The 20,481-nt window shown below is 39.8% G+C and overlaps 1 protein-coding gene and 1 pseudogene across 2 annotated transcripts in view; one reads left to right on the forward strand and one right to left on the reverse strand.

Annotated features, from left to right (window-relative positions):
* The window catches only part of KCNAB1 (potassium voltage-gated channel subfamily A regulatory beta subunit 1), a 370,457-nt gene that overhangs the window by 18,993 nt on the left and 330,983 nt on the right, over positions 1-20,481 (forward strand). The window lies entirely within an intron of this gene.
* On the reverse strand, positions 11,605-12,577 carry LOC105713594 (U5 small nuclear ribonucleoprotein 40 kDa protein-like; annotated as a pseudogene).

Raw genomic sequence — 20,481 nt, forward strand, 5'->3', positions numbered from 1 at the left:
TTATTTTTGTGAAGTATGTGAATCTGATGTTTCTTCCCATTTTAGGTCTGTCAATTATAACCACCTGCTATATGGAAAATATTGTGCTAGGCAAAAGTAAAGACCAACTGGGTCTCAAAACAGAACCTTCCATTATTTAGTTGCCTTCAGTCTCCTTACTTCTAATGGTCTTGAGAAAACAGTTGTCTTATTTTCATTGTATATTCCACTTAAACTTGAGGTTGGAGAGAATCACAAATGGTTATTATGACATGGAGTCTCTTACTTCAAAAAGATAAGGTGGTTGCTGACATCTCTCATAGACCTGTGATGTCTGGAAAATTCCTTCAGATAATTCCTGTTGATGACTCAAAGTGAGGCCATTTGCCAGCCAGCATCATGACATCCTCAGTAACTCTTACCTTTGTTTGTTTGTTTGTTTTTAAACCCACCAAAGAGCTTGACCCTGGAACAGACTGGGGAGAAATCTCCCCACCCTGCTGGCTCCAAATGCATGAAAACCACTCTTTACCTCCTTCATTTGATTAGCTGCTTCAAATTTACTCCAAAGGAAGCAAAAATCCCCATTGACTCGACACTTGTTTTAGACAAAAATCAAATCAGAAAAACAAGGGAGACCATTTCACAAGGCCAATTATATAATTCACAAAACTTAGATGCTCTGAAGTCTGTAACTAATTGCAGAGGAATTGTAATTAGGTAGTTTAGAAAACTGGTTTTAAAACTCAAGTTTAGGTGTGGTTTATTGAATAGTATTTGAAAGTAAGATTCATACTACACTATCCTATATGGTAGCCACTAGTCTCATGTAGCTAATTTAAATTCACATTACAGTAAATTAAAAATTCAGTTCCTCAGTGGCATTACTCATATTTCAAGTGCTCAATACCTATACAAGGTTAGTGGCTGCTATGCTGGACAGTGCAGATATAAAACAGCCAATAAAATAGATGGGGATTATAAAATATAACTCAAGGCAAAAATCTCAGACTCAACATCCTTACAGTTGTCTTTGCTCTTACGGATTTTTGAAAGGTTTTCCCGTGAGCTATGGCACTTACGAATTCCACAGAGTCCCCTTACCTTGAGTCATGCCAGATAACGGGGCCTCTGGTTGTTGTCCAATGTCAACCTCACGGTAAACGTGTAGGAGTTATGATCAGTAAGGACCAGATTACTACCTGGCAGTGCAGTTGAATTAGTAACTTGTAAATAAAACTCAGTGATGGAAAAGATGTCAGGACGTATCTTACCAAAAAACATTTTGATGTATGCTATTCTGTATATTCAGCTATTATTCAAGTTACTGAGAAGCATCTTGGTCTTGGTGATTAAATTTCTACAATGAGCATATTCCTGGCACCAGCTGAATCTTATGATTAGGGAAAGAGATATATGAGTTTTGTCTTTATTCATGTTGGTTCATTTCCAGCCGTAACCTTTTGCTGGGTGTAAACACAGATGAAGAAGCACTTTTAAGTCAACTTTTATCTTGTTAATTCATTACCCTTTGTGGCAATGGCAAACTTCGTACAGAATTATAAATCAAGTTCAACTGTTACATGGATGCCATGGCATGAAGATTCATTCAGTGTGCTTACAACCTTGATGATCTACAAGGTGATTCATTGCTTTTCATCCTGTCATCCAACTGAGGAGCTGGATGCTGGTGCATACTAATGTACAGAAGTCAACGTTGGGCATCAAGACTGCAGCGTCTTGCATATTAACCTTCTCAGTTCAAACTGTTTGTCAACCCACTGGCTACAGAAAGTGGTGCCTTTCAGAACCAATTATGTAAATACAGTGAATTTATCTGGGTAATATGAAGAATGACTTGTCCTACCTCCTCCCCTCTGCCTGTTGATGGTTTGCCTAACTTCATAGTTTAGATGTGACTAAATGAGAGAGGCAGGAAATGTAAGGTGAATGCTTGAGAGAATAAGAGAGCATTATACCTTTCAAAGTGCTTTCACGTATATTATACCCCATTTGATCATCACGTCATTCTGTATACAAGCAGAGAAGGTTTAGATGTTACAAATGAGGCTGCTTTCTTGAGAAGAATTGATCATTTTTTTTAATCAGTGTCCCATTGGCTCCATTCCTCCCTATGTGTCCCTGGCTTTAATTATTTGTGTACATGACCGTCTCTTTCACTAGACTTGAAGGCACCTATGGGAGAGATCATGTTCTTATTCACTTTGTTTTCCTGGCAAATAGTGTGATGCCTAGTGCATGAGCTATTTATTTGCTGAGAAGACGAAAGGCGAATCTAACACAAAAGATCCGTGAAGGAATCATGATGTTTCTTGAGGGAGAAAAGCATGCTGGGTTTTTTTAGTGTGGGTTTTTTCCTCACCCAAATTGAGAAAGATGTTGTTTAGCCTGGTCTGGGTCTCAGTCCCACTGATGGAGATCTAGGGCTCAGGACTCTTTTTACAGTATGTTTCTCATTAAAACTTTCTCATCTTTTTATACCACTGTGCTTTATTTTAAGACACTCCATCTCTTTTTTTAGTTAGCTCAGCAAAAGGGAAAATAAATTTTACTTGCATTCAGAATAGAAATAGATTACAAGTGCTTAAATAGGAAGAATTGAAAAGCTGTACTGCTGTTTACATTTTTTGTTCCTGGGAATGATGTCTAAGATGCTTTTGATGTTGAAAGAGATCCTACTAGAAGCAAATAAGTGAGTAGAGCATTATAGTGTAAAGTGGACTATAAACAGAGATGGACGGGTGAGTTTGCTGCTCACTGATGGACCCAGGCCTGTGATACTGTTTGTGGTCAGTGGATGGGCAGGTTGCAGACCTGCACCAAAGGTCTTGCTCTGTGTTCAGCCTGGCAATTTGAGGGAAGAGGGAGGCAGAGCTAGATGAACAAAGCAGAGGAGACTGAAGAAGGGAGCAGTCTCCACAATCAGTAGAACTTTGTGTTTCATGTATTGAGTCAATACCCCTAATAAAATAGAGCATGAAGTTTTACTCTATTGATCAACACCTTAATTTGTTTACAGATCTTTTAAATTACATTTGCCTTTCTCTTCTGAGCAAATGATGTTTTATTATATTTAATGTTTTTATTTATATTTATTTAATATAATTATAAAAAAATTTTATTTATATTTATCTTTAATATAATTATATTTATATTGTGGCTTTACTCCCTTTTGTTCTTCTGAGCTCTCCTGGTAATTCCTTTCAAAATAATTAGTTCTCACTTTTCAAATGTAAATGATTAATTCTCACCATTTTGAATCTCCTTGAATTGGGGACTTGTTTACTGTGTTCTAAAAGGGCTCCTCTCCCTTCTTGCTGGGCCACAAAGTAGTTCCTGGAAGGTGTGTGAGGGATTCTAAGACTGCTCATGTGTGAAAGAAAGCCTTTGGTGATGCTGGGAACTGAGGTGTGTGAATCACATGATTTCTGGCTGGAGTTTGGGCCCCTCATTTTTTACCATATTCAGATGTTCAGTGAACATTTGTACATTACAAGAGAAAGACAGAAATGACCTTACTTGAAGGAAAGTAATATGCCATGATAAACAGCAGAAGTAAGGAGAAAGACCAATGTCCCAAATGATATGCTGGACTTTACTGTTAAGTGTGGTTTTGAAAATAATTGTCAGTGTCATGCCATGGGCATGAGGCAGAGATGAGGCAGTACATATCTCTTTCCTGAAAGTCTCAAGGTCTGCGAAAGCACACAATCAGTTTTTAGTACATAAAAAGGCTCTAGAAGTCTTATCCTTTAAAAGGAACAGAGGGGCAGAGGATGCATTTGAAAACAAACAGTAATATAAGGTTCTATAAAGAAACTGCATAGTAGTACTAGGGAGATACTAACTAACTAAGATTAAAAAGTAACAGACAATCCCAAAATAAATGTAAACATGTTCTTTTTACCATTGTGCTAGAAAAATTTAAAATTATATATATATATATAATATACATAATATATAAAAATTATATATTTATATAGGTGGATGGATTGCTTAAGCTCAGGAGTTGGAGACCAGCTTGGGCAACATGGTGAAACTCTGTCTCTACAAAAAATACCAAAATTAGATGGGCATGGTGGTGCACACCTGTAATCCCAGCTACTTAGCAGACTGAGGTGGGAGGATAACATGAACCTGGGATGCAGAGGTTGCATTGAGCTGAGATCATGCCACTGCACTCTAGCCTGTGGAAGAGAGCGAGACTCTGTCTCAAAAAAAAAAAAAAAAAAAAAGTAAGTCCTGAATATGTAAAAACCATGTTCTCTATTAGCTATACAACATATGAAGTATCTACCTAATTGAAGATACCATCAATAGTAAGGTGCACCATTAATTTGTGTACCGTTAAGAAATAGACACACTGCCTATTATCATTTAAAGAGACAACAGTAAGAAGATTGTTTTTAAATTAAAAAAATTTAAAAGACTGTAAGAAGCATTCTAGTTTAAAAATGTGAAAATATAAAAAAGTCTATCTTAGAGTCTCCAATACATAGTGATTATTTTATTCACCTAAATATTTTTCACAGAGTTTTGCATGGTACCTACTATATTTAAAAATCCATATATTAATTCAACAAGTGAATATAAATTTAGTGCCTATTATATGTTAAGCAATACAACGTGGATCATGGATACATCGAAATGTACTGAATAATGGAATTTTAGAAGTGTATGTGGTTTTTGTAACATCAACCTGCACATGAAGCTAGTGATGCTGTTAAGAAATCACCTCAAGAACACAGAGGGATGTTTTCTTTTTAGGACAGTAGAATCACTAAAAACTTGATATCTAATTTGCTCCATAGAAATTTGTACTCAGAAATGGAAGGCAGATAAACAAAAGTTCTCGGATGAGTTTCTTATTCATCCAGGGACTTCTGTTACTTCTTGCATATTTCTATAAAAATCTTGTTGAAAGAATCACTTCTTGCCTCCATGACTCTGATGAAGATTTTCTTTCAGCTGGTATTTCTTTTTCAGTAGAAATAAGGCGATGGGCAAGTTTTCTATGAACACTTTGATACTATATCATATGAAATAATTTTATATGATTTATTGTCACAATTTACAGTGAAATTGATTTTTTTACACTTAAGAAATCTTCATATTATCCACTTGTATCTAATAGTATCCCAAGACATAAATAAACTCCTAAAAGCAACATTTTTAAAGGAATGATATTTCCCTGATGAGCTTTCCCTCACAGTCAGAATCTTGAGTGCAACAAATGACAAATAAAGCTCATTTACCCTCAGTATCTTTATCTACAGGGGTTGTTATGCTGACAACCTTAGGAAAATGGCAAAATAATGAGTTGAAATGCTTGAGCTCAATCTATATAATGGAAACCATATGCAATGTTATGTGGTGATTTTAAGCCTAATTACATACAACAGTGATGTGTGGACGGACCCTCCTCAGGAAGGAACTTGTAAAAAATCTTATGAATGACTGAGAGAACAGTTTTTGTTCTTGTTCTGTTTGGATTTCCCTTCTTTAGCCGTTCTTGCCTCAGGGCTATCTGGGTATTTCTATTTGGTCTCTAAGATGGTTTGGCTCTATGGATCCCCACTGTATCTCATGTGGGATTGTAGTCCCCACATGTTGAAGGTGGGTTCTGATGGGAGGTGATTGGATCATGGGAGTGGTTTCTAATGGTCTGCACCAGCTCCCTATTGCTGTCATGTGATAGAGTTCTCATGCAATCTGGCGGTTTAAAAGGGTGTGGTGCTTCCCGCCTTGCTCTCTTTCTCTCCTGCTCTGCCATGGTAAAATGTGCTTGCTTTCCCTTCGCCTTCTGCCATGACTGTATGTTTTCTGTGGCCTCCTCAGCCATGCAGAACTGTGAGTCAATTAAACCTCATTTCTTTATAAACTACTCAGTCTCAGGTACTTACTTCTTTAAGCAGTGTGAAAATGGACTACAACAGTTCTCTTTCAGTTTCTGTTCAAAATTCATTTGAAGTACAGTGCCCTATTCCCAAAGAGGCCCTTCTTCCTTTAAGAAGCCAATCGCAGGAAATAGCCCAAGGCTGCTCACCCTGAGAATGACTTTGCTATGGGCTCAGAAGTCCTCCCAACTTCCTGGTTCTCATGGGGCCAAGCACGCTGTGTTTTCTGATCAGCTGAATCTCTTCTCCAAATTGGGATGAAGAGAGGAATTAGGGTCAATTGAATAATTTGTCTCTGTGGGAGCCTGTGGGGTTTATCATCATGAGTTTCTCTTCCTAAGGAATCTTTTTTTTTTTTTTGCTAAGTGCAACATATACCTGAAAATGTGGCTTCACCTGTTCTTATGGTTTTATGAAATCACAGAGAAAGTAGCAATTGCAATTATTAGCATTCTGGCTCCTACTGTGGTAGATACCTACAATTTCTGTTGCAAAGTATACTTGTCCAAGAATACTTGGAGGTACATCTGATACAGCTTGGTGGTACAGGTCATTACTTGCAAATTGCCAAGTCCCGCTTAAGCCACAAAATAAAGTGTCATCATGGCCATGCTCCAGAAAGGGCAAATATGGGTTTTGTTATGATAGATACTACCCATCAATCAACTATTTGTTGTTTGGAAATTGCTGGTGACAAGTCTATCCAAACTTGGTCACCTGTTTTGCAGTGCATAGTTCAGCCTGGTTCTACCATTCACCACAATTCATGGGTTATATAACAATATCCAGCTTTTCCTTGGTTTCTAACATGCTCGAGTTAACCATAATGCTTCCAACTTCTGTCTCGTGTCATTACTTGGTATACACACCCCAAACATTGAATTCTGTTGGAACAAATGTAAAGCAAACTGCAAGACTACAACAGTCTGTCATGATATGTTGGACTCATATATGGTCAAATTTATGTGGTGTGATTGATTTGGAAATAATGTTTTCAATTCCCTTTTGCTGCACATAGTAGAACAATTTCCTGTTAATTAATATGATGTTTGGACTGTTGGTTTTAGTATGTTTTAGTATAAATATCCAAAGACAAATTTTTCAGTTGAATACATCTGAGAAAAAATTGTTCAATTGATCTAGGAATTACATTCACTGCTCTTTGGGGGTGAGTGAGCTTTTACCCAATTATGTATGTCTACCTTTGTGTGAACTTTATAGTTGATTAAATATGTTGCCTAAGACCATTTCTGTCAATTCTGAGCACTAGATCATAGTTAGAAACTTCACACACACATGGACACACACACACACACATTTAAATCAGTTCCCATTTATATCTCTTTGACCTGTGTCACCCCTTGCAGGAACATCCATTGTAAGAGTAAGAATAGTCTACAATGGTTTTTCTCTTCTATAAATGTCATTGAATAATGGCTTTCCTGAAGAATCCTAATCCATATAACTACATTTTAAATACGAATTTCTCCCCAGTGGTCCTTTGGTCATGGAGAAATTAGCATTAACTATAAAGCAGAGTGCTTGAAAGAATTTCCTTGAGGGAAATTGGGAAAGCAAGAGGGAAAGAGATTTATGCTTTTCATTTAGTGGCAATATGTACTTTATGCAATTTTACATCATTAGGACCATTAAAGGGCAAGAATGTGAAATATGTCCTCTCTGAAGACAGTTCTTCATATTTGTATAACGTTTTCTGCTTTAAGAAGCCAATCGCAGGAAATAGTCCAATGTGAATGTACTGTGGTGTTCAAAGTGTTTATTTCGAGGGCTCTTCATTTCCCCTACGTCCTCCAGAGATAAAACACTACAGGGCCTGTGATCTCTGACTACATAACAAACTCTCTTCTCTGGACAGTCAGTTTGTGAAAATTCCTCTTAAAATTGGTGACAAAAATGCCTAACCTGTTGGTGGATTCCGTTTTGTAAGCTTATTTATACAAATCACAGACTTCTGTAGAATCTTTGTAATGATTCAATCTGACCAAGTAATTTCTGGGAGTAAAGTATATTTGAGATGGTATATGTTAGCCAAAGGCATTCTTTAATGAGAAATCTTATCACACACACCTTTTCTAAATGCATTTTGACTGCACACAAGACTGGATTTTGTATTTCTTGGCAATATGCCCGGTAGATATAATTTTTCAAAAAATATGGAATTCAAATAAGTTTTGAGAAAAATCGCTAAACTAGGAACAAGATAAGCATTTGATGCCCAGTGGATTCACACATAAACCTGGCAATTTTCTTGGTATCTATATTCATCAGAAGATGTTATTAAACCAGTCACTATGAACAAACACATTCTAAGTCCATTGTGGGGGAGCGTGTGACAGACAGAGGGACAGCAGAATTTCATAATAGAATTCTGAAGCCTTGCCCTTCTGCATAATTCAAATGGCTTTTTTTTTTTTTTGAGACAGAGTCTTTCTTTGTTGCCTAGGTTGGCGTGCCATGGTGCAATCTCAGCTCAATTGCAACCTCTGCCTCCCAGGTTCAAGCAATTCTTGTGCCTCAGACTCCTGAGTAGCTGGGACTACAAGCACACGCCACCACACCTGGCTAATTTTTGTATTTTTTTGTAGAGATGGGGTTTTGCCATGTTAGCCAGGCTGATCTCAAACTCCTGACCTCAAGCAACCCACCCTCCTTGGCCTTCCAAAGTGCTGGGATTACAGGCATGAGCCGGCACACCTGGCCATCAAATGGCATTTTTAAAAAGGGAATGAGGATGGTGACATGATTGGTCATTTATTCCAAGGCCAGTGGTTGGTGGCAAGTGGCCACTGATAGTAGAGAGGGACCTTTCTAGGTAATCGGAGGTAGTCAGTGTGAAGTCAGAGAGTAGATAAGACAAGGGGATAAAACCTGAGGCCAAAGTACTGAGATAGGACCTGGAAAGTCCCAGGGCAATATTGGAGGTTGATAATACTCTCTGAGCTGGGTTTTCCTAGCTATGGAAGAGCCCAGGGCATCTAATGCCTTTTAAGCTAGAGCAGTTCCAACCTATCCACGTGGCCCCACACAACTTTGCCAACACCTCTGGATATAAAGGTCCTTCTGTCATTGGACAATTTCTTTCAGAAGCCAGTGTGGGTATTTTATTCACTTGTGGACCTTAAACATTTTGCTTCTAGGAAAAGACATGTGAGGCTCATCAAAAGCACCTGGCAAGTGTCTAAAAATGGCTTCTCTTCTAGAGAGAAAGACAAGCCTAGAAGAAGATCTGAATGTCAGATGCCTCAATTTACTGCTGTCAATGTCTAAAAGGGGCAGGGACCCTGGGTACAAGACCCCGCCACAAAATCTGTCAGTTGGGTAGAAATGGATTCAGCACTTTTCTTATGTCTAATTTACTGTAGCTTAAGAAGCTCAGCCCTGGTTTCACTGTCAGGGCAACAAAACCATTATCAAGATGGCCAATGAGTTAACTAGGGTGTTTTGAGATGAGGGAGTGAGGGGTATGTAATAAGACAATGGGAAGGAGAGGATCTAAAAAACAAAACCAAAAACAAAATCAACCTCTGGAAGTGGAACTCTTCCTTATTATAACTAATTAATTGAAAACGTTAAACACACTGGAAATGGTTTATGAATCATTCAGGTAATAAGAACAATTACCATCCAGCGGTCAGTAGGAAAGTATTCATCTAGGTTTTACTTCCAGGCCCATCCAACTGTCAGTGGGAGTCTCAGTCAAGTCCCTTAACCCTCTAGAGACCTCAGTTTCCCCATCTTTAAATGAGAGGATTAACTCTAAGTTCTCATCCAGTGTTATTAACACTCTGTGTAACCAGGAAAAAAAAAAAAAGAAAAAGCAACAAATTCTATGTGATGGTTAATTTTATATGTCAAATTGACAGGACCACAGGGTGCCCAGATGTTTGTTTAGATGTTATTTCTGGGTGTGTCTGTGAGGGTGTTTCCAATGAGATCAGCATTTGTACTAGAGGACTGTGTAAAGCAGATTGCCCTTCCTGATGTGAACGGCCATCATCCAATCAGCTGAGGACCTGAATAGAACAAAAGTTGGAGGAAGGGAATTTTCACTCTCTGCCTGACTGATTGAGCTGTGACATTGGCCTTCTGCCCTCAGACTGTGACATATACTATTGGCTCTCCTGGTCCTCAGGCCTTCGGACTCAAACTGGAACTACACCACCAGCTTTCCTGGGTCTCCAGCTTGCAGACTATTGATTATGGGACTTTTAAGCCTCCATAATCACAGGAACAAATTCCTTGTAATGATCTCTTTATATTTACCTCCTATTAGTTCTGGTTCTCTAGAGAACTCTGACTAATGCATTATACATTTGGGGACAAAGATATTGCTCAAGGCTAGCCTTCTTGTCTCCAATTTTACTAAAAGTAATTTAAGGAACTAAACACTTGGTATTTTCTCTCTTTGTTCTCTTCAAGTAATAATTAATTTTTAGTGGTTTGTTCTTGGGTAGGAATTTAGAAACATTATGTAGCTGACAGAGGACTACATGCAGGGCTTATAAGGAGGAGCTGCTTTTTGCAGCCAGTTTCTTGATGAGAATTCAGCAGGAGGAGCTCTTTAGCTGTGCGAACAGCCATCAGAAGGGTAGCTAGTTAGCAGCATCTATGATACTCAGCAAAATAAAATTCTCCCAGCAGATAATGCCATGCTTCTTTACTTATTAAGGAATGGGTAAGCCCTTCCCTGACACCCTGACTGTCCAGCCTGTATTCGAAGTATCCATGGGAAATCAGGGACCCACATACCTGCCAAGTCCTTTTTAGGTCTCTTCTTTAAAGCTGGTTAGCTGCCCCTACACATTAGCGTGCCTGAGGTCCAGAAGGGCTGGAGGGGCTGATATTTAGCCAGTATGGTTGCTTCTGCTGACCCTCTTCTTCTCATAGCAGCCCAGCCTCCTATCAGGAGACCCGGAGCCACCAATGCAGGGGTCTAAAAAGGCAGCAGGAAGACTGGGCTTGGGCTACCAATGAGCGGATCATCTGTCAGTGAGCTTTCACTTTTAGAAGATACGGCAGCTTCTAGCTAACTTTACCAGATGCTAGTTGTTGAACTCTTCCTCAAGTCTGCGAGTGGAATTCTTTAGGGAAATACCGTGTTTCTCTGGCTGCCATGATATTTATTTATTTACCTACTCAACTATTTGGTGGAGAATGTCACAGGGCTTAGAGTGGTCTCAGCCAAATTGTCAGCTCATGAGGCTTCTGATCTGTCACAGTGGGTTTGGGTTTTTACTCTTCAGGACTGTCATCAACAGAAAACAGAGGTACTTTGTTTTTTTGTTTTTTTTTTCCCCCCCAAAGCATCTATTTGGCTTTTAATACAAAATGACTTAGAGAAATACAGAAGTAAATATCATACAAGCCAGTTATTAAATTAAAAAAATCCCAACCAACAAATTGTCACATTGGGTCTTCATTAGAAAAAGGAAACAAGAAAAAGAAAAAAAATAAATAAAACAGTCCCTATAATCTGGCAGGTGGTTTTTAGAGGCCATGGGGAGCTTGCCTTAGTCATCCTGGTGAAATGGGATAGAAGAGGTTTTTGGAATATGGCCACCACCTCCTCTGTTTCTTGCTAGTAATGGTCATCTGAAGGGAGGGTGCTAGCCTGGGCAGCGGAGATTTGACGTCACATATACAGGTCTCAAAGACAAGCAGCTTTGAAGTCTTCCATTCCATATCTTCACTGAATCTCTCCCATCTACAGTCTCTTGTCACTCGTTGCTGAGATAATGATGGGCTTGTCAGGGTGGAAAGCAACTTCACTGATGGAGCCAGCATGGCCAGGCACTTTATACAATATTCGCCTGCTTGTGGTATCCCACACATACCTGTCGGCTGAGCCAGCTGCTATTTTGCTTCCATCAAGTGACCAAATCTCAGAAGGTTATTTCCAAAGTTGTACACATTTCCTTGAAATATCTTTACACACCTCTCTTTAGGGGTAAATGGCCAGACATCCCAGACACACACTGTATTGTCCATCGCATTGGACAAGAGATGAGAGCCTTCAGAACTTAAACTCAGGCCAGTCACTGAGCCTGCATGGCCTCTCTTGGTGTAGGTTAGTTTGTTCTGGCATAGGTCCCAGACCTTGAGACCATTGTCTATTCCACCAAAAATAATCTGATCGCTTGTGTCATTGAAGGTCACAGCTAACACACGGCTGCTTACTTCTGGAAGTCCCAAAGCTTAACTGTGCCATTGTCACTGCCGGTGCAGAGAAGCTGAGGGGCTCTCCTGGCTGGATAACAGGAATTCACAAAGGAAGTGTGTCCCTTTAGCCTTTTAACCCTCTCACCTGTTTCACCATCCCATACAGCCACAGTTTTACCTGCGAATGCTGAGAAGAGCATACTGCCATCTATGTTGTAATGCAGTTCCATCACTGCTCCACTGTGTCCCTTCAGTGTGGCATAGACATTCTATCACAATATCAGTCAGTCAAATCCTGCGGATGCTAAGGTGGATCCATTGGGGTAGAACTTGCAGCAGTATACTTCCCCTTCACGTCCAGAGAGCAGCATGATTGGGGCTTGAAGGGAAGAACACCTCCCGGGGCCTGACCCCACCGCTCCTAACAGCAACTCATGCTGCTGCTGCTTGACTGGGACCAGCAGCAACTCTGGGCCCTTAGGCTTCTGCTGTTCTATCATGGCGGCAACCAGATGGTGCTTTGGGTTTTTGAGGCCCACCTGCCTCCATTTTTGTGCCACTTCCTCCATGGAGCATTCCCATCCCTCAATGTATAGGGTCCCTGTAATCCCTCTGTCCCTTCCCCATCCTTCAAATCTGCTTGCAACTCCTCCACAGCTCTTTGGAAACGATATGATGTCTTCAACTTTATTGTGTGTAACAGTGACTTATGTTGTTTCTCCAGGGACATCTGCGTTTGAATAGCACGAAATCCATCAACCCACTAAGCAATTTCAGGCAAAAGTTTGGGAGGAAACTGGGGGGTTCTTATAGAATTGGGCTCATACCACATCTCTCTAATCACATTGTGTGGGGTTCTAACCCTCAGTCACACATAGGCAGTCATGCTCACTATACCCAGACATTTCTTAAAATTGCCTGGGAAATAGCTAGTGCAAATTTAAACTTATGGTTTCAATTTTTTTGAAAATCGGTCAAAAGCCATGGATCTTCTTCCTATTTAAATGTATACATGCATACATATTCAAATTTTACATGCAATTTTAGGAAGGGTCACCAAACTCCCTAGAGCTCATCTTGGAATCACAGGGTTAAAAATAGTTTGGTATTTGAAGTAAGGAGATCTGGATTCAAGTTTTCACTGTGATGTTAGGCAAGCTTTCTATGTTCTTGTGAACCTACTTTCTTGCCTGTAAAAGGAAATAGTATAGACTCTAACTGTGGTTTTCAACAAGGTATAAAGCTGCAGGAATATATTTCCCCTCACACTCATTTAGAACATATCCAGTTTGGGAGGCAGGAGAATGCTGTTTTGAAAAATCTTCCCAGGTGACTCAATACGCCCCAACTGAGGTTGAGAACTGTCAGACAAGGAGACCTCTATGATGACCTCTGGTTAGAACATTCTTTGATTCTGAGGTTTTGCTCCAGAAAACCCCACAAAGTTGAGAAGATACTCTTTCTATTGTTAGTTGGGAAAAGAGAAGATGTAGCATGACAGAGATGCCCAGAAGCCTGACTTCACCTTTCTTCTCACTCTTGTCCACTGTTTCATGAGAGAAAGTGGCAGAAAGGAAATACAGCCCTTCCAGAATTAATTCTCTTTTCATTGAGAGTCCATTGGATTGGGGGAGGATTTATCTATTCAACCTTGAAAGGATAGAGAATCTAATTCATCTTTATTTTTGAGAACCTACTTGGCGTATGGTAGGTATAGAATAATTCTTTTTTACTTAATAAATTTATTTCTCAAAATTTATTATTATTTTTTAACTAATTACAATGAGCATCTGCTTCTCCACTCTGGTGATTCTTGAAGTATCACCAATATAATATTATATAAGATTTTATTTTTCCTGAAGTCATTGAAATAGATATGAATTTATTGATGAACTGAAATTCAAGGAATATTTACTAAGTTTTTATTATGTGCTTGACACAGTTGAATTTTCAAAATAGTGAAGATTTAAGAAGGTGGTTTACAGTTCTATGCTAATACAATATATGTATGTAAACAGTACTTTTGAAAAAAATTACAGTCCATTTATACCTTTCCTTTCCATTCCAGAAGGGGAGATAGAAAATTTTATAAACTTAAAAACAATTTAAAAAGTATTCTTTATTACCCCCACTGGTGTTTTTCTAGCCGACTCCTCTTGTTATTTCACATGGAAGGACCCAGCCACATATATGTGTTTTGGGTTAGGGAAGGAGCCCATTTTGGACTCCCTCAGAAGGCACCTGTCATGGAGCTGAGCTAGCTTCACTAACAGCTTTATATTCTTGCCTACCATTGCATGAAATGACTCTATAAAGTAGAGTTCTGGCTATGTGCAATGAGGGGTAACCCCAAGCACCAAAGGCAACAATAGAATGGACTGAAAGTGACAAGACTGCATATTGCTCGTCAGTGCTCTAGCTCAAAACTATTTTCACTTGGGAAAAGATTAAATTGCTTCAAATACTGAACTTCTCCCTTAGAACATTTATAATTGACTGAGTATAAGGAAAAAACTACTTTTTATTCATGACCATAGTTATGTTTTTAATGTAAATCATCCTAGTGCAAGTAATAATAAATACGATTTATTGTATGTTATCTATGTGGTAGACTGTGTATTAGTCACTTTAATGCTGACATTGTATCACTTGATATATATTGAACATTTACTGTCTCAGATACCCAAGTGATTCTCACAGCAGGCTTATTAGCTTGGTACTATTATTGCCATCATCCTCACTCCATAGTTGAGGAAACGAAGGCTTAGAAGGATTAAATAAACTGTCAGAGGTCACTCAGCCGATAAATGGCTGAAAGCTGGGATTTCAATTGAGCTTTTCTAATCTTATTTTTAATTCAGTCCTCATGTCAATCCTATAAAGTAGTTATGGACATTTCCATTTTACAGATAAGGAAGCAGACTTGGGGAGGTGAAATAATCTGATAATGGTTACATAGCTAGTAAATGGTGGAGCCAAGCATGGAACCAGATTAGTCTGACTCATAAACCAATGCTTGTTTCATTATGCCATACTGACTAGTTGTGGATTTAAAGCATGTTACAATGTAAAAAGGGAAGTACTTACCTATTTAAACTTTTAAAAGATTAGACATTGATTTTGCTTTGCCTAACAACTTTATTTTCTTGGATATTCAATATCAGAGGAAAATGCCTGGTACCTGGAGAGTACCATAAAAAAAAAAAAAAAAAAAAAAAACCAAATGACATGTTTATTACTGCTTACAATGATCCATCTTCTACTTTTTTAAAGTAATATTTAAGTGAATTATTCTGCAATAAAATTTCCTTTAAAACAATCCAATAACCAATTGTTGAACACGTACCACTTACAAGGCTCTGAGTTAGGTGCAATGATGACTATAGAGTTGAGTAAAACATGGTCTGTTCTGGAGAATGAGGCAGGATTCATGCCTCACCCCGGACAGCAGATAGGCAAATAAGCAATACCAGAGTGTCCTACAGGTCCCAGGGAGGGAGAACAGAAGTGTCACATGAAGAAGGTGGAAACAGAGATCGGCCTTAAAGATGGTGCATTAGTTTGTTTGGGTTGCCACAGCAAAGTAATACAGATGAGGTGACTAAGGAAGAGAAATTTATTTTCTTACAGTCCTGGATGATGGAGGACTGAGATTAAGGTATGGGCAGGTTTCTCGTGAGGCCTCTCTCCTTGGCTCACAAATAGCTGCCTTCTGGTTGTGTCCGCACATGGCCATCCCTTACTCCGTGTGTCTGTCTTGTAATCTTCTCTTCTTCAAAGGGCACCAGTCATCTTAGAATAAAGTCTACCGTAATGGTCTCATTTTAACTTAATTAGCTCTTTAAAGTCCCGGCCTTATTTCCAAATACAGTCACGTTCCGACATACTTAATTTTCTTCCTCTCAAAACTCATACGTTGAAGGCCTCAGGCCTCAGGCCTTCAACGTATGAGTTTTGAGAGGAACACAATTAAGTCCCTGGCAGATGCGTATCCTATCAAGAGAGGGGAAGTCTAGACAGAGGAAACAACATGAGACAGGAGTTAGAAGGGAGCAGTGTAAAATGCATTTGGGGGAGAAATTAAGTGACCCAACATGATGGAGAAAATGATGGCATTTAGGAGAGTCCTGAATGGCAGAGTGAGGAGTTGATGCTTACACTGGTGGGCACTGGAGTGATTTGAAATTCTCTCGCAGTGGAGTGATTTGATAAAGCTCTCCTTGGGGACTGTCAGTCAAACAATGATGTGTTGGCCTGGCTGGAAAGAATAGAGAGAGAAGGCAAAGATGCCTTCTAGGAGGCTTACCCAGGAGTCCAGTCATGAAGAGATGAGAGTGTGAATGAACAGGCCAGCAATGGTAGTAGGTATATGAAAACAGTGAATCAGAGGGACATCATATTTCAATGACTCCACGGAGGCTTGCCTCAATGAACCTGGTGACTAGTTGGCTGTGTGTTAGGAGAAATGAAAGAAGTTAAAGAAGGCTTTAAGTCTTAATGAGTCCGTGGATGGTTTTGTCATTACCCAAAAGAGGAAAGGCAGTGAGGTGGAGGTAGGGGGAGTTCTCTTTGGGAGTAAAGATGTTGAACTCAATTTAGGACATGCCAAGCTTGATGTTCAATAGACAGAAATTTAAAAAGATGGGTCTAGGATATGGGAGTGACATTGGAGTATATAAAAGGTTATTAAGTTATATGAAAAATTTTACCAGGAAAGAAATCGGAGAGTTATTCACTAAAATGTTAAACAGTTGTATTTGGGAGGTGGACTACAGTTTATTTGTATTCATTCTTTTTACTTTTTAGTATTATTCAAAATGTTTGTTAGGAGCTACTTCAGTAACTTTATAATTATATTAGTGTGAGGTATCTATGTTTCTTAAGTCCCTATATAAGATGGATTTAAAATCCTTATTCCCTCACTCATGATAAGACTAATACCTTCCACAAGATATCTAAGAATTTAGGAGCCTCACTCCAAATTAGTTTGTGGATTCTCTAAAACCTCACAGGCCCTGCCCCTATTTCGTATCTCCTTTTTCTAGACATTGAATCAGAATTTTGCATATTTTGAAAAGAAGAGATCATAAAAAGGCTCATGAAAGTCCTTGGCTAATACTAGAATTGATTAAAATTCAGGAGAGATTGTGGGGCTTTACATTGCAGATGTGCAAATAACCTAACATTGACCTAGAGCATCCTTCTTAAAGAATCCCTCAGCTATTTCTGCCACCTCAGCCTAAGTTCATGCCACTCATCTCTACTTCTCCTCTGGTGGATGCTTATCCTCCTCCGTTATTTTCCAAATTTCTTCCATTTTCTTAAGAAAATCAATTTAGTCCTCTTTATATTGTACTCCTCTTTCCAGACTATTTTTGGGGGTCTTTTCTACCCAAATGTCCCAATAAGGTATCTTCCTAGAGTAGAACAGTTTCATTCTTAAGAAGAATTTTAGTTCCAGCCTTTAATATATTTTTTACCATATAATAATTGATTTAAAGAGTACTTCAAAAATAACTAAATGTTGGGCATCATGGAGAGAGAGAAGATGATCTGCGAAGAGTATACAGAGTGGAGAGAAATGAGGCCTTGAGGAATGCCCACGATGAGGGATGGAGTTGGGGCATAGAGAACCCCCAGAAGGAGACAAGGAAACATGAGGTAGGAGAATCAGGAGGGTGCAGAGCCAAATTGAGGGACGTGACGGCTTTGAGAAGGGGTGAGAGATCAGTCTCAAGAGACAGGGTTCCAAAGAATGAAAATGGAGGCAAAGTTATTGAGGCCATGGGATTCCGTACAGTGGTACTATTAGGGCCCAGACCCAGGATCCTTGGTGGGATTGTCACATTCACTGGAGGATCTGTGACTGCCTGAAAGAATGGGGACGTGCCAGAAATCCTACACTAACCATATAAAACTGGCAGTGCATGGTTTGTGTACTGCCAGAAAACCCCTGAACATTGAAGTCGACTTGGCTGAGTGTGTGCTCAGCTGCCCTAGGGGCTCACCTAATAGCCAGCCTGGCTTTGTGCCCTGCTATTTGCCCATAGCAGCCTCAGATGCCAGTTTCTCTTACTCCTATCTCCCCAGTTGCAGGGATTTGTAATACAGAACCTAGCTTCCCGACTCTGCTATTTCCTGACTGTGTGAATTCAGGCAATCACTTCGCCTCCTGGACTCAGTTTCCTTATCTGTTAGTGGTAATGAGCATAATTATACATGCCATCTGGGCCTCCCAGGGTCGTTATGAGAGTGACATGAGAAAAAGTATAAGTATAAATGCTCTGTAAAGTGCTATCGACTCAGACTGCCTGGGCTTGGCCACCACTTACAAAAAATGTGACCTTCAACAAGTTGTTAAATTTTGGTGACCCTCTGTCCCCTCATCTGTGAAATGGGGATAATAACTACACCTACCTCCTAGGATTGTTGTGAGCTCTAAATAAGTTAGTAGACGTAAGAACCATAGAGCAAATTGTGACATTTAGTAAATGCTATACATGTGTAAGTTAATATTATACTATTACTATTATTATACAAGTGGTGATGTATTTATCTGTATATATACCATTTTTCGTCCCTCATAGGATCCAAGACATTCCAAAACTTATACAATACAGAGAGATGACTTAAACTAGAAGTGGGTGAAGGATGGTTATTTCTTCTGTTTTCATGCTCCTGCCTCTGTTCTGCCACCACCTTCCATTCTGTTTTCTGCCAATTTGATTCTGCTTCTGCCAGGCCTGGCTTGGATCAATTTGTAGCATCTCCAGGCTCCCTGTTCTACTAAAGAGAATCTTATATTCTGTCCAGCTATTTTTATTTTTAAGTCAGAGTGTGATTACTAAGGAAGTGGAGAGAGATCAATAGAGCTCTCAGGGCTGGGAGGCAGGCTGGGGAGAGTCTCTTAAGGAAGGAGACCCTTCAGGTTGTTTGGAGGCTAAAGAGGAAATTGCTAGTGGAGACAGAGGAATGGAATGTGCTGGCTAGAGGGAAAATCTATGGAAAGAGTGCCTGGGACAGCCAAAAGGGCGTGAGTTCAAGGTCACAGGTATCTAAGAACAAAGTTGGCTGGATTTTTAAGTCTTCATAAATCGAGTGAAACAAAGCTGTCTATCTTTGCAACCTAGGATGATCAAAACATCTTGCAGGGTAACTCCTCTTTGCCTTCCTCCACCTGAAGGAAGTAAGGTCAGTTCTAAGCAAAACTGGGAAGCCCGCCAAAGTGTATTCCCTCCTTCCGCAGCCCCCTTTCTCCTGTCTCTTGTCCCATACTGGTTGGGCCATTTTCCTTCCCATCCCTGGGCTCCTATGCTCCACAGCGCTCATGTCTAACATGCCAGACTCCAGATCCAGTCGATACTGATGGAGACCAACTAAGCGGCAGGAATTCTCATGCATGTTATTTAACATTACAGTATCTTTATATCTCTGTTCTGACAGAGAAGACAAAAACTCAGAGAGGGTGGGTGTATAGTTCAAGGCCACACAGAAAGAAAGTGGCAGGGGTAAAATTAAAACCCAGGACTCCTGAAGACTGGTCCAGAGGGCTTTCCATTATTTCCCACTAAGTCCCCACCAGTTGTCTTCAGTGACCTTCATTGACACTCCACCCACTTTGGCAAAGCTCTTCCCCAGCTCATGTGACCTCTAGTCCTCAGGGCTGAGCGTATTCTCAGGTTTCAGGCTCTGATATCCCTTCTTCCACTCGCAGCCACCTTTTCTACTGGCAGGCCTGTGCCCATATCCCTACTATTTCCACAGCTACCTTTCCTCCTCACCGTCTCCAAATTAGCAACAATTTCCTGGGCTTCACTTTCTCCCCTAGCCAGCTAGGCACAATTTTACCTCTACCCTCTTGGAGTTTTTCTGCTTAGCCTGAGAATTAAGTTGATGTCAGACAGGAGAAAAACATACAAATGTATTTAGTGTCACATTTATGTGGCATGGAAGCTTTCATAAGGAAATGAAGGCCCAAAGACCCAACTTGAGTTGGATGCTTATATACTGAATTGGAGAAAGATTAGCAAATTGTGAGAATGTGACAAGGCTAAGAGGCTTGGGCTAGGGCAGTTAATTGGGTAGAGAAGTGACTGGGAAGATCAGGGTTAGTCTAACAAGGTTTGTACAGATTTCCCTCGGCCTCAACTTCCCATCCTTGGTGATAGAAGTATTTCTTTTCCTGGTATGGGGAAGACAACTTTCACATGGGAATTTCATCTCCTATTTTTAAGAAGAGGAAGAGTGATCTTCTTGCACCTGCTGTTTTTCAAGTCCCTTTAATTCAAAATTGTCAATATGCCAGAGTGGCACCTTTTTGGGGCAATGTGTTCTGAACTTCTGTATAACTGAGCACATATAGGCTATCCCTACAACCTCTGAACTGATACCTTCACCATTTCCT

This window comes from Aotus nancymaae, unplaced genomic scaffold, assembly GCF_030222135.1.
Source record: "Aotus nancymaae isolate 86718 unplaced genomic scaffold, 86718_ANA_hifiasm-v0.15.2.pri h1tg000019l, whole genome shotgun sequence".
NCBI lineage: Eukaryota > Metazoa > Chordata > Mammalia > Primates > Aotidae > Aotus > Aotus nancymaae.